Consider the following 13,597-nt stretch of genomic DNA (forward strand, 5'->3'; position numbering starts at 1 on the left):
TTAGAACACTTCTTGTATACATTAGCATAAAAAAATAACAAGAAAGTTTACCTTTGCATACTAATTTGCATGAGGTCATGACACCTCTTCACCCTTGGTTATTGGCCTACTTACCACAAAAAGTGATCAAGTAATTAAACTTATGCTACTACATGCACTAAGGGACTATGATGGTTCCAAAATGTAAACTCAGATGTCAAGCTTTGATCAAAATTATACATGCATTTAGGACAGTGTGTATTCCCAATAGTTTGTGGTAGAGGCTAAAGTTAGTGCTATTTGCTAGCACTGGTCCCTGGATTGGTGGACATCATGGGATATGTCCTGATTTACTTAACACTGCTCTGTTTCCAATGAGGTAAAATTAAAGAGTACCGACTCCGCCATGACATGCAAACATGGCAGGCTTTTGCCAAAAAAATGCAGGAGGTACACTACTTGCCCTCCATGAGCGACAACCCAATGATATGTCCATTTCTTGAGTCCATACTCTTTTGAATATAATTTCTAAAGACCCTTTGAGTCTGACCATGTGGCATTGTCAGACATCTGAGGCTCTGTGCAGGTCCTTAGTTTAGATTACACTTGGTAAATATTCTACTAGTCAAATGGAGACAGTGACTTTTTATTTCACACTATGATGTGGGAAAAATAAACGATTGGAATGAGATGCTAGGTGGTTCATTTCTTATGAAAATTGAAAATGTAATGCAGCAGGACAGTATAGTACCTGCACAAACTTTCTAAATAATATGAATGAAAATAAGTTTTGTCCTGTTAGATCTTGACTACATATCCCCAAAGTGTATTATTATCCTATCAGACACAAGATATCTGGTGAGACAGTCACTAAACACATTTTCCACTCAAGACTGTTTATACCCACAACCATGTGGCTGCTGAAAATATGCAATAACAAGTCTGTGCAGCAAGCTCGCCTCTTTCTATTTTGTAGAAGATTCAGTTGTAAAAATACCAAGAGATAAAATGGAAAGATGTAGAGCCTCTCTGGAGACAACCTAAAGTGCATATGGCATAGCACAGACCTCTCAGCATACTCTTCAGGAAACTCTTCAGCAGGATTCTAGTATTATTCTAGCATCACTTTCCTTATTATCTCCGAGGTATAATTGATTTCGACGTCAATGTGTTGAGGTGTTGTGGAGTGCATTCTACTTAGTGCATTATAAAAATCAAGTTTTTTGATTGCCAAGTGCCTTTTACAATTTACCTGCAGACAATGAGCATAGATGATGTTCCAGGTATCATCAATAATACTATGTGCAAACAGCAGAGAAAATGTGTGACATAGACCCAGGGAATTATCTATATGAACATGATTTGCTGTGTAGGGCCTATAGCCGGCCCCCAGCCTGCTGTATGACATCCTAGCAAGTTTTTGTGTATAGGGTCTATAGCCGCCCCAGCCTGCTGTATGACATCCTAGCAGGTTTTTTTTGTGTAGGGCTTAATAGCCGGCCCCAGCCTGCTGTATGACATCCTAGCAGGTTTTTTTTGTGTATGGCCTATAGCCGCCCCCAGTCTGCTGTATGACATCCTAGCAGGTTTTTTTGTGTATGGCCTAATAGCCGGCCCCAGCCTGCTGTATGACATCCTAGCAGGTTTTTTCGTTGTCAGAAGAAGGAATTGGGAACCAACCAATCTTGCAGGTTTTTCTCCTGGTGCTCCGCTTTTCCCCCTGCTTCTAAAATCGTACCTCTTCCCATATCCCTGTCCCACTATAATTATATTCTGCTTGACATCCTGTTAATTTAGTAGCCTCTGACCACTATTGGGTTTTGCTTGGCTTCAGCGAATGTTATAAATAAATAAAAATTTTAGAATTTTGCCATAAACATCTTAGCTATCTATCACTCAAGTGCAAAGTTTAATTGGGATATCTGTCTACTCACTTCCTTTGGTTTTTTTGGTATTACATGACATGAAGTGGCCAATCCAAATGGGGAAGACATACACCTACACAGGGTAATCTTTCACATGATTCACACTTAATGCCAAAATGGGTCACAATGATATTATACAAATATATACTGCCATGAGAGGTTCTGGTTAAAACTATGGGCCCGAGGTGAGATCAATAGTACTATTTTCCTGAGGGGCGCAGCCCCCGAAGGAAAATAGTATTAATTGATCTCAACGAGGGACCATAGTTTTAACCAGAACTTCGAATAAAGGCAGTATATGTTTGTTTTATATACTTCATTAATATGTTCTTTGTTCATTGATTGGTTAAAAGGAAATTATTTGACGTTTTGACTCTCCAGCTTCTATCCTGAGTGAACAGCACGACCTATATTTTACCCTTCAAAAAAAATCGAATAGGCTAAAATCGGGCTAACCAATTACAGCAGCGAAATCACGCTATGGTAGTTTCGGCGTATGCGTGAACTGTTCTGTCGTGATCAAATGCGCGCACGCCGAAGGCATGGTCAAAAGTACTATTTACGGCTTGGAGGTACTATTTATGGCTCATCTGGGACATTGCAAATACTATTTACGGCTTAGAGGTACTATTTACAGATAGGAGTACTGATGGTAGAACTATTTTTGGTCATGTGATCCACTTTTAACCAATCAATGAACAAGAATATATTAATGAAGTATATAATACATATTATTTCCAGCAATAACATTTGAAATACCATGCTGACTATGCTCACAGATCCTGATCTTTCCAGCATCTGTGCTATGCTTAAGCTACAGTAATACCACAATTGTTTTAACTTTGGGGGTGGGGTGGGATGGGGGCATGGGAGTTTACGTCAGGCAGAATATTTTTTTCTCCGCTGAAGGCAGCAAAAAACATTTTGTTTTCACCGCCGAAAGCAGTGATTTTTTTTTCAATTTTAATTTATAGAGGTTATCCGTGTTCTATAAGTTGCATATCCTATCAGCGACTGCTATACCTTGTTTAGGACTTTCAAAAGAAGTACCTGCATGTGCAACAATGACTGCTTCAAAATAGCCCGCCAAAGTTATGCAAGTAACTCCGAGGTCGTGCATTGAATTGGTTTGAATGAGGAATACTACGGGAACCAGCGCCTTTTGTTAGAAGTCACACATGAGTAAAGTGGATAACCTCTATACCTTTATACACTGCAAAAAAATTGGTCAAATCTTTCTACCTATTTGGTTGGGCAAACTCTTTTACTTATTTGTTGGTCACGGCTTGCCCAATAATAGTTAAATCTAAATTCTTATTGGGCAACCTCTTATTTTGACCATTTATTTTACTACGAGAGGAGTACAGTTGGTTAAGGTTTTGGCCACGTAATTTATATACGACTGTTGTGCTAAATAAATCACATCAGTTGGGCAACTTTGTAGTAAATTGCGTGAATTACAAGTTGTTGGGCAAAAAGATGTAAAATGTTGAGCAAAGTTTTCGATCATGCGCACTGTTGTCTTTTCATTGAACAACAGTTGGTCAAAATTCGCGCGGTTCGGTTCTGGAAAGCACATTTTCGATCTTATCGTAAAATGGCGGATGACGCAGTGGCATGGGTGCTGGCAGAGTGGGGGGCTGAGTTTGACGATACACTCTAAAACCTGATGCATTCTGAACACATGCATCACATTCATATTTTCCCCTACATGTATCCACTTTTCTATTGCACTTTTTTATTAAACGATTCACCTAAAACAATACCGTAAAACCTTGTCTACAAGCATATATATGCCTCTAACCGGGTTTTTTTTTAATGCAAGAGACGAGAGGCAGAAACTCTCCACAAAAACATTATTTGGAGTTTGAACAACTATATTACTGATATAGGCGACTGTACAAACACATATTATTGTAAGACCAATCTATTGTAATGTGTTTGTGGAGGGTATTTGCCTTTCGTCTCTTTCGTCAAAAAATACCTTGTTTAGAGGCATATATGCTTGTAGACGGAATTCTACGGTATTGCATTGAAAAATTATAAATTTCATTATTTCTTAAACAATCAAATTCAAAAGTGAACACAATAAGATCAAATGGTGTTCTATAAAATATATTTCCACACATGAAGTTGCTCAAAAAGTGTTGCATAAAATGGGTGCAAAGAGTGTTCATTCCCTTAACACCAAGCATCCATTTCATTTAGATTGTATAGTAAGATGAAAAGTGCAAACATCCTTAGGAATATCAAAATGATGTTTTTAGTTTGGATATCAGGCTTGTAGTGTAACTTATTTACAGTACATTGTTTAGACATGTTAGGTTAGAGCAGTAGAGGGATACAGCCCCCAGTCATGATGGTCTGTTGGTTAAAACTGCTTTATCAATAAGGCACATGAAAATATTGTGTTACAGACAAATGATGCAACATGGACAGATGTTGAAACAGTCCCTAATAACAGATAAGACATTATGTCAATGTGTTATTATGATGAAAGAAATGTGCAGCCAAGGTGTTGAATAATATTTATCCGTACTGATGGGGACAGTGCATGAGAGTGGGATGGCAGCAGTCATAGTTTTCCAGTTTTGGGTTAAGGCCAATAATATATTAAAATAAAACTGATGTTTTGCATGCTTTGCATGGGGTGGAAATGAAACACCTTATATCAATCTTAGGGATCTCCTTTATAGAACCCATCCCATTCCTCTTGTGTGTCACCTTTATTTGTTTCAACATTAGTGCAAACACCGCTAGGGACCATGCTATCCTCCAACCCACCTTAAAAATCTATTTTGCCTTCCACTTCCAACACAAGCATTTATTGCCACACAAAATGAACAAACACTGATACTGATAAACATAAATATTCTATAAGGCCAAAAAAAAAAAGGTTTGTCTCAAAGCTCACGAGAAATTTAAAAACAAATGCGAAATGCGATTTTTTTTTTTTTTTTTTATTCCCGACTTTTTTCATGGTATTTTGAGAAAAAAGTCTAATTTTCGCCGATAATTTATGGAAAAAACTATAAAAAAATTTTTTTGAAAAAAGATTTCCGCATTTCTTTTTTGTCAAATCGTGCGATTTTTTACAAATGCGCTGCAAGCTTTGAGACAAACCTTTTTTTTTTTGGAGGGGGCCTAATCATACTAATCAAATAAAGATATTAAATCTAAATTATCAATTTTTAAATTTGTTTTGGGTCAACATAAATTATGCCACAACATCAATGCAGTACACACTCTGCAAAGTCTAGCTACAATGTACGTCAAAATAGTGACTGGATTGACGACAAGCAAAGACACCTCTATCAGAAGATGATGTGTGACGCTGCCTGCCTGCCCCCAGAGAACTACTCTATCACCATCAACAATATATCAGTGTGTGAGGCTATGGAGATGCTACTGTATTCCAGCTTAACCCTTTGTATATCAAACCATGGAGGTAGTAGAAATGATCAAACACCATCAGTGTGCATCTACATGAAAAATGTATTTGATATACAATGTACAATCTTAGGACGAAAGGGTTCTAGGGGTATACAGGACAGCAGCTAGGGCTCTACTTCTAGGGGTTCTAGGAAATTGCAAAACCCCAAAATGGTTCTTTCTGGTCTTTGCAAAATCTTGTCCATGTCTACAATGGTTCTTTTTTGCCTTTGCAGAACCTTTTAAGTTCTTTGTAGAACCATTTAAGGTCCTACATACAGCTTAAGAACCTCTTTAGTTCTACTTGAAATCATTTTTCTGAGAATGTATTGGTTTGGTTCCAACAGATAGATGCCTATGGGTAGATGTCCATGCTTCCAAATGCCTAGTATTGGATTTGTGCAATGGTTCTTGAGATAGGCATGGGTCAATACAGGCAAATGACTACAAACATGCCAGTATTGGTTCAGTGGTTCTTAAGATAGACACCATGTGTCAATGCTTTCAAATGAGCAGGGCTCGGAATTTGTAGTATTGGTTCAGTGGTTCTTCAATTATAGGTTAATGAATGCGTCTTACTTGTTTGAGAGTGAAATTGTACAAAATAATGCACGCGTATTGAGATGTTGATGCGTCTAATTTTTAATTTGTTAGCTCCATCTTGCAATCAAACCAAAATTTGATAATGCACAAAACTTGAAAGTGATCCACATGCCTTATGGAATTGATGATAAACCATACCTATGGATAAACCTACTGCATTTCAAAATGTTTGTTTCATATTTCAAACTAACTTCTGGCATTTTTTGGAAATTTTGAGATCTTTTTAAAATGATTTTTGATGAGATCTTAGTTTGCCAATTATCAACATGATCTAGATCCATTGAAACTTTCTGTTCAAACTCAAAAGATCAGGCTTATTAATTTTTACATGTACTTCAACACAATGATTTATATTTTAAAGTTTGATATAAGTTGACAATTTCCATCTACAGTGAGCAGTCCATACCGGTGTTGTTAAGTACGTATATAAGACGGTTCTGTCGGGCATACACAAATGCATTATAGATAGATGTGTCTCAAATTGGTGCTCAGCCAGAGGCATGGGGTGTACGGTTAAATACTAGATGTTATGGTATACTGGATAGGCATACTATGTGTGTATCACATACCATAATAATAACAACAAAACAAAAATAAGACTCCATATTGGAAGCTCGTAGCACACATGTATGTGTATGATGTGTTCAAGTTAAAGAGATATACAGAAATCCAAACCTTGGGAGCTTTTCACGCCAAAAGTTTCACAGGTTCATTTCACTGAGATAGGTGAACAATACATGCAGCCCTATAGACAAATCCGATTTCACACATTCCTACACCTCAATGACAGCCATTGAAGGGGGCCATCCCACCTAAAATGTGAAATGATGCAGTCTTTGCGGGAATTTTAAACTGTGCTCCATCACCCGTGAGACAAAACGGTGCTGAAAGTTTACAATGCAATACAATAGAGGTTATCCACATTACTCATGTGACTTCTAACAAAAGGCGCTGATCCCAGGAGGGTACTCAGTACAAATTACCATACAAAGACGTACCACAAACATGGGTAGCATTTTCGGCCTTTTGGTATATCAATGACCAGGGGTAGCGCGAGCACAAAAAATCAAGGGGTTCCATTTAAATTTTCTGGACCCTTTGGTACATGCAAAACCAACATTTAAGGGGTCCGATGAGAATATAAGGAGTCCATCTGTCCGAAATTCTAAACTTCAGAACTTGTCAAATATTCCAGTGAAATTATTAGTGTTGTTGGCCTATGGTGATTCAAAAGATTTACTGATCTTTTTATTTTTTTTTAATTTTTAATTGATGATTTATGCCTCCGCGCATCGTGAAATTAAGGAGTCCATACAGTTTTTATCGGACCCTTTGGTCACATTCAACTTGAGATTTAAGGAGTCCAAAATGGGCAAAATAAAAAAATAAGGAGTCCCTGGATGCGCAAACTCCTTAAATGCGACCCCTGTCAATGACCCCTTTTTCTAAGCCAATTTTGGTATATGGATGGGTCCTTTTTTCAAAATTTTCTCAATTTTTTCGAAAATAGCCCAATTCTGCCTCAATTTAGCCACAATTTTCGAAATTTTCCCAAAATGTTTGGGAAAATTAGTAAAAACTAAGGCAATTTGGGTTAAATTTGGCCGAAAATTTTGACTTTTGGTATATCGATGGGTCCAAATTTCTTGAAAAAATGGTATATTGATGGGTCCACTTTCAAATTCTCAGCAGCACACCCCTACCAAAACCAAACTTGAGTACCCCCCCACTAATTATCAACATATTATTGACTGCCCACCTTAGGATATTCCTCAGTTCCAAAAGCAAAAAATCAAATTTAGATTTCACAATACCATCAAAACAACTGATGTGCAGTCATACCTCTAATTCTGCATTTTACTTCAAAATAAGACAAAGTTCTGACACTAACATTTCACACATTTGTCCCTTGAACAACTACATACAGTATACATAACATAATACTAGAAACCAATGTCTTACATTTAATTAGAGTAGATATTGGGCTATTTCAACCTATTTACCATGTGTGTCAGTGTGAATTTATTGATTAACATACAAAACACAGATACAGTTAATGAAAAATTGATTTTTTTTTAACAGCAGCACATTTTGCAAATATTGCTTTGCAACCGAATTGCCTGATACTTGTTGACTTTATCAGAGCTAATTTGAACATTATGAGCTTTCCCAAAATCTTGCAAATTTCTGCAACACATTGTACAAATAATTGCTTTGCAACTTGTTAGCTGAATTACCTGATAAACAATAAACAACATTTTCAAAAATAAAATTATCACCATCCACAGAATGCAAATTGTTTAATCAATTTCATGATACAGGGGAAAGCAGAATTATGCATCGCACACTAGCACAATTAAACATGAATTTACAAATGGAAACATGCATGCAAAGGCAGATATACCAGAGTAAAAACTCTGGACATACCTGCCTGTGCGGGGACTTGAACCCCAAACCTCTCGCTTGTTGGACGAGCTCTCTACCACTGAGCTACACAGACTGTCCCTGATAAACAGGACTCAAGTCTGGTACTTGTGGATATGAGCAGTCAGGGTAAACACTACAAACAACACATTACATACCAGTGTATGAGATCAATTAATGATGCTTACCCGCCAGCCTAATATCATACAAACAAGGGAAGGGGCTTACTCATCATACACTGGAACATGGAAACATTCAAACATTACAAACTCCCACAAACTAGCACACGAGATCAAATTAATGATGCTTAATTGTTATTCTTAATTTCATGATGTTTTTGTGTCCCAGGTAAATGAATTCAGAGATTTTGGGGATAAAATATTGACATAATTATGATTACCAGGGTTACCAGGGGGAAGGATAACAAAATGCACCCCCACTGGATCACACTAGCCTTACGAGAAAACTTGAGGTTAAAACTATGTAGCGAGACTGAAGGCCAAGTTCTGGCTCATTGCTTGGCTTCGTCAAGCCTTCCTCCCCCGATAGCCTTCTTGAAGGACTAGGTTACACTGTGCATCTCTTATAGTACTCAGTGATCTTACCCACATGATGCAGCAACAAGTATGACAAGTATACTAATACTATATCCAGGCAGAGAAAAGCATACGCACCTGGTATTTCATGCCCAGTTGCACTACGTCCAGAACTTTATCATGGACTGGCCTTGCGCTTTGTGCTCGACCAAGTTTGCGACAGCCACAAACTTTGACTATATCTTACCTGCAATCTTGTATCACTATTCTCCAAGAATGACCTGCTCATAGGTTTGCTAGTCCCAATAGTAGTCCCTACTGCTCATAGGTTTGCTAGTCCCAATAGTAGTCCCTACTGCTCATAGGTTTGCTAGTCCCAATAGTAGTCCCTACTGCTGATAGGTTGCTAGTCACAATAGTAGTCCTTAACTACCTCACAGGCTTTATTATATCCAAAGCTTCCCTGATTCCAACACTATATATGCAACGGTGTCCTGAGCAAGGAAAACAACAACATGTAGCAATAAGTTGTCACATGCATTGATGGTAGTATAGTAATCAAGGCACCATCATATTGCGAAGATGAAATTCATGTCAATCATACATACACTTCTCAAAACAATCTGCTCCCAGGTCCTGCTACCTATATGCGTAACAAAATATGATAGTCATTTGTGCTTCTAAAGGTGCTGCTGCCATTCAAGAAAACCAAACACACAAGTTCCACTATCTGATAAACATAGGAATTTTGCAGAAATATATTTTCACAAAAGGTAATTATCCAGGAATCTCAGAGCCCCCAAAACAATTTCATATTGAAAACCATTATCATTGTCAAGTATTGTTTACTCTGAACTGATACAATTCCAGATATATCAACTTAGACGGCAATACTGTTATACAGGGTTTGCAAATTTAAATGACCCATGAAATAAGTTGTCTTTCAAAGGGCGGACATTGATGATACCAGATTACACTAGTTTGGATTGAACCATCAATGACTTCTATCTTGATACTAACCATAAGTTGTGTACTAAAATGATGCAACTCTAACTAATAAACCTGATAATATACTTTCTTTTGCATTGGTCTGTATTAATATCATCTCATAACCAAGATTTAACCAAGTGGGTGTGTCTATTCAATAGAGATATTTTCTTTGATTTACAATTGGCACCTTGCATAACTCAACCTATGCCAATAGGAAGTACAGTACAAAGTCTACAATACAATATGCAGGGAATAATTCCGTGCTTTAATAATATTTTGGTATTGGTGCACAAACTTTGGAAGGCAGAGGGGCAAGGATTGTTGGCAAGGCAAAAAGGTAAGCTATTTTTAGCAAACCTTTTTTCCAACCCTTCCAAACCCCAGGACACATTATTATTGAATAACCCATAATTTGTTCCCAGTCTACTTTATGTGGTCTGACATTGAAAAGGAAAAACAGGAATTTTAAAGGTTTTTTTGATGCTGAAAACAAAATAACTCCAGTCAGTTTCCCTCTGAAAAACCTCAATGGGTAATCATATTGTCTCTGCCATGCCAATTCTAACATTATTCTCATAGTACATAGAAATAATACAAATCATCCCTAAACAGTACATTAAAAAAAGAACATTTAAAGTCTGCATCCTACCAAGATGTGTATTGGTAGATCTATTTCAATTCAAGTTGTTGTATAAAGACATACTCTCTTGTGAAAATCTACACTTAAGAGTGATCACTCCAACACGCCTCCAAAAAGAGTGAAATTTCAAATCTTAAAATGAATAAAAAATATAGTAACACATACTCTCAACTATTTACAAAATGACAAATCTCTAACACTTTTAACATGAAATTGAAGTGCATCCACTTGTTGCAATGTTCACTCTTTGGTGAGTGGTCCCACAGTCACTCTTTTTTCACTTTTTTACATTAACCCTTACACCCAAAAAAACCACAGAATACCACGATGAAAAATTCTGCGCATGCATGCATCCCAGGGTCTGCGATGACGCAATCACCCGAAATGCCAAATGCCCACGGAATTGCTGGCCGGGCAGCAATTAGCCGTGTAGCTCCGGTCCGCGATCGTGCGGTTGGCATCTGAGGGGTCAAAGGTTCAAATCCGGGGTGCCAAGTCAAAAATTCTTCTTCTTCTTGACTTTTTCGGATCTTCTGTGACTTCCGATAGCAAAAAACCTGGGTCAGTGTTAGGGTTATAGGAGAGATATCTCTACAATTCAGTGTTGGAAGTCAAGAAAATGATAAGCACAATGAATGTTTAGGACAAATGTAAAATTACAAACATCATCAACTTGATCCTACATTTCCACATTATTATAACCATTTGAAAGCACATTTGTCACATGCTACATACCCAATGCCAAACATGTCTAACATGTGTGAGTCACTTAGTGAGTTTTTAATTCAAGTACGATGGGATACATCCTTTTACCAAGTATAGGGCTTTATCTACTTGTTGTCTTTATCAAACTTTGTTGATTAAATCAAAATTATCTCCACAATAAAAGAGATAATGGAAAGTAAGACCCAATCTGATGTCATGAATGGCTCATCATTCCATGGTTATGTAGCCTATATGATTATGTTTATCTAATATGCATGCTCCCTAATTGATAAGATGATCTGATATGTAACCATTATGTCAGAAACTGTTTCTATTATTTTTTAATCATAGACCCAGTCTACACGAGTGTGTATTTCCCCCTCGATTACGATCCTATCATGCTTCTAGCATGATCGTGTCGTAATTGCCAATGAAAATTATCCATGTGTACGCATTTTGTCATTTTATTTATGTTTACTCAATGGACTTCGTAATTGCCGTGGTGTGTGTATAACCAGAATTTATTATGACACGATGACAATGACGAGGTGCTGATCGTGTGGACGCTCTTATCATTCATTTATCATATCGGTTAATTACGACATGATGAGGAAAATATACGAGTGTGGACTGGGTCATCTTGTTTGCTAACAAATATCAAATTCAATATCAGGAAGTATTTCATTGCAGGTAAGAAATGGTAGCAAGCCTTTTAAAGGAATTGTCCCATTTAGTATGTTTACCTAAATGGTTGCATCCTGGATCATATAATTTCCAGTTGAAATCCATACAACTCCTATGGAAGACATGACCTTAATCTTCCACACAGGGAGTGTGAATGGGATTACCTGAATGGTTGCCAGCCTCCATTTGGACACCCCTCAACTGGACACTCAACAACATGACAGATGTGTACGCCGTAATCACAAACAGAAGAGCATCAGCCTGATCAGGGGTCCTTAGACTACACCAGAGGGTTGCCTCTGGACTTCACTGGAGAAGGGGATAGTGCTTTAGATGTACTGGGTCCTAGCTAATAGTTAGCCACCCATTACTGAAGAATCAGAACTATATCATGATTTTTCTCAGGAAGGGCAAAATGCCCAAATACTTGAATCATTTCTGCCAACACTGTCCAAGAAGACCAATGTATTAATATTAAGAAGTACAACACAGTAGGCCTATTTAGTTAAATGGTTAAAACTGGACAAATACATCTCCTGCCATCCCACTCGCCTTTACACTTGAATTAATGACATCCACAGCAGCACAAGGGCAATGTAAGACCTTAAACCCCCACATTGGAAATCATCATTCATTTCCAAGGAAAACAGCAGACCAAAGTACCCATTTCACCTTGAAGCATGGATGGTCTTGCATGGCCTAATTTTCCCATGTCCATCAAAATTATACACCATGGATTAGTAGGACTACAACTGGTATCTACTGGTCATTTATACACTCATTTCCACATCTGTTTTTTCAAAGTGCTTGCTTTAGATACAATAACCTGACACAAATACTGCAAATAAAAAGTTATGTTGCTTGAATGTCATTACTCATCCACCCTTTACAATACTATGATGCAAAAGATAAAAATGAATGTTTGAAATGGCTACTATAAATATTACAATTTCTGCGCAATTTTTGTGCTTTCCAATTTTGAACTGTTTCACTTATTTTGTAAATTAGCACTTCTTAGTTTCCTTACATTGATGTATTCGCACATTGTTACTTTCGCAATAGCTGCTTGGAACACAAAATACACAAAAAGTAACAGGATTACAAGGTTCTATTCAGCGTTCTGCCAATTTGGTGCTGTTTATTATCAGTGTTCCCAAAACTGAGTACATGACCATCAACTGCAATCCTCAGCCACCACTCCAAGTATACGGAGAACCCATCAAGTATGTCACTGATTTTAAATATCTTGTTCCATGATGGGCTCTAGCACCAGTGACCTCTCCCGACGGAAGGCGCTTGCTTGGTATGCATTTTGGAAACTGGAGCATCTGTGGAGAAGTCCAACAATTACTGTTGCAACAAAAGTCAAGCTGTTTAACACCACTTGTGTTACAGTATTGCTCTATGGCTGTGAGTCCTGGGTGATATCTACTGATATGGAAAATAAGATCAACGCTTTTGGTACATCATGTTACAGGATAATGCTGAACATCAAGCGCACCGACCATGTTAGTAATGAAAGGGTCTATACCATCACCAACACTGTTCCTCTTATCAACTCTGTCAGATCACGACAACTACGATTCCTGGGACATATCCTGAGGATTTTCCATGGTAAAAGAAGACCTGGAAGGCAAAGAACATCCTACTTGTCTTATGTGCAAAAACTGTTGGGGGAT

General features: G+C 37.6%; 1 protein-coding gene and 1 non-coding gene across 2 annotated transcripts in view; both read right to left on the reverse strand.

Annotated features, from left to right (window-relative positions):
• LOC140146493 (b(0,+)-type amino acid transporter 1-like) overlaps window positions 1–13,597 on the reverse strand; it is a 144,666-nt gene that overhangs the window by 106,497 nt on the left and 24,572 nt on the right. The window contains exon 2 of the mRNA XM_072168358.1: window positions 9,147–9,393. The gene's annotated coding sequence lies outside the window, so the exon portion shown is untranslated. The remainder of the gene's footprint in view (window positions 1–9,146; window positions 9,394–13,597) is intronic.
• Window positions 8,368–8,439, reverse strand: Trnav-aac (transfer RNA valine (anticodon AAC)). Its single transcript has one exon. It is a non-coding gene; the product is annotated as a tRNA-Val (tRNA).

Source organism: Amphiura filiformis, chromosome 2 (genome assembly GCF_039555335.1).
Source record: "Amphiura filiformis chromosome 2, Afil_fr2py, whole genome shotgun sequence".
Taxonomy (NCBI): Eukaryota; Metazoa; Echinodermata; class Ophiuroidea; order Amphilepidida; family Amphiuridae; genus Amphiura; species Amphiura filiformis.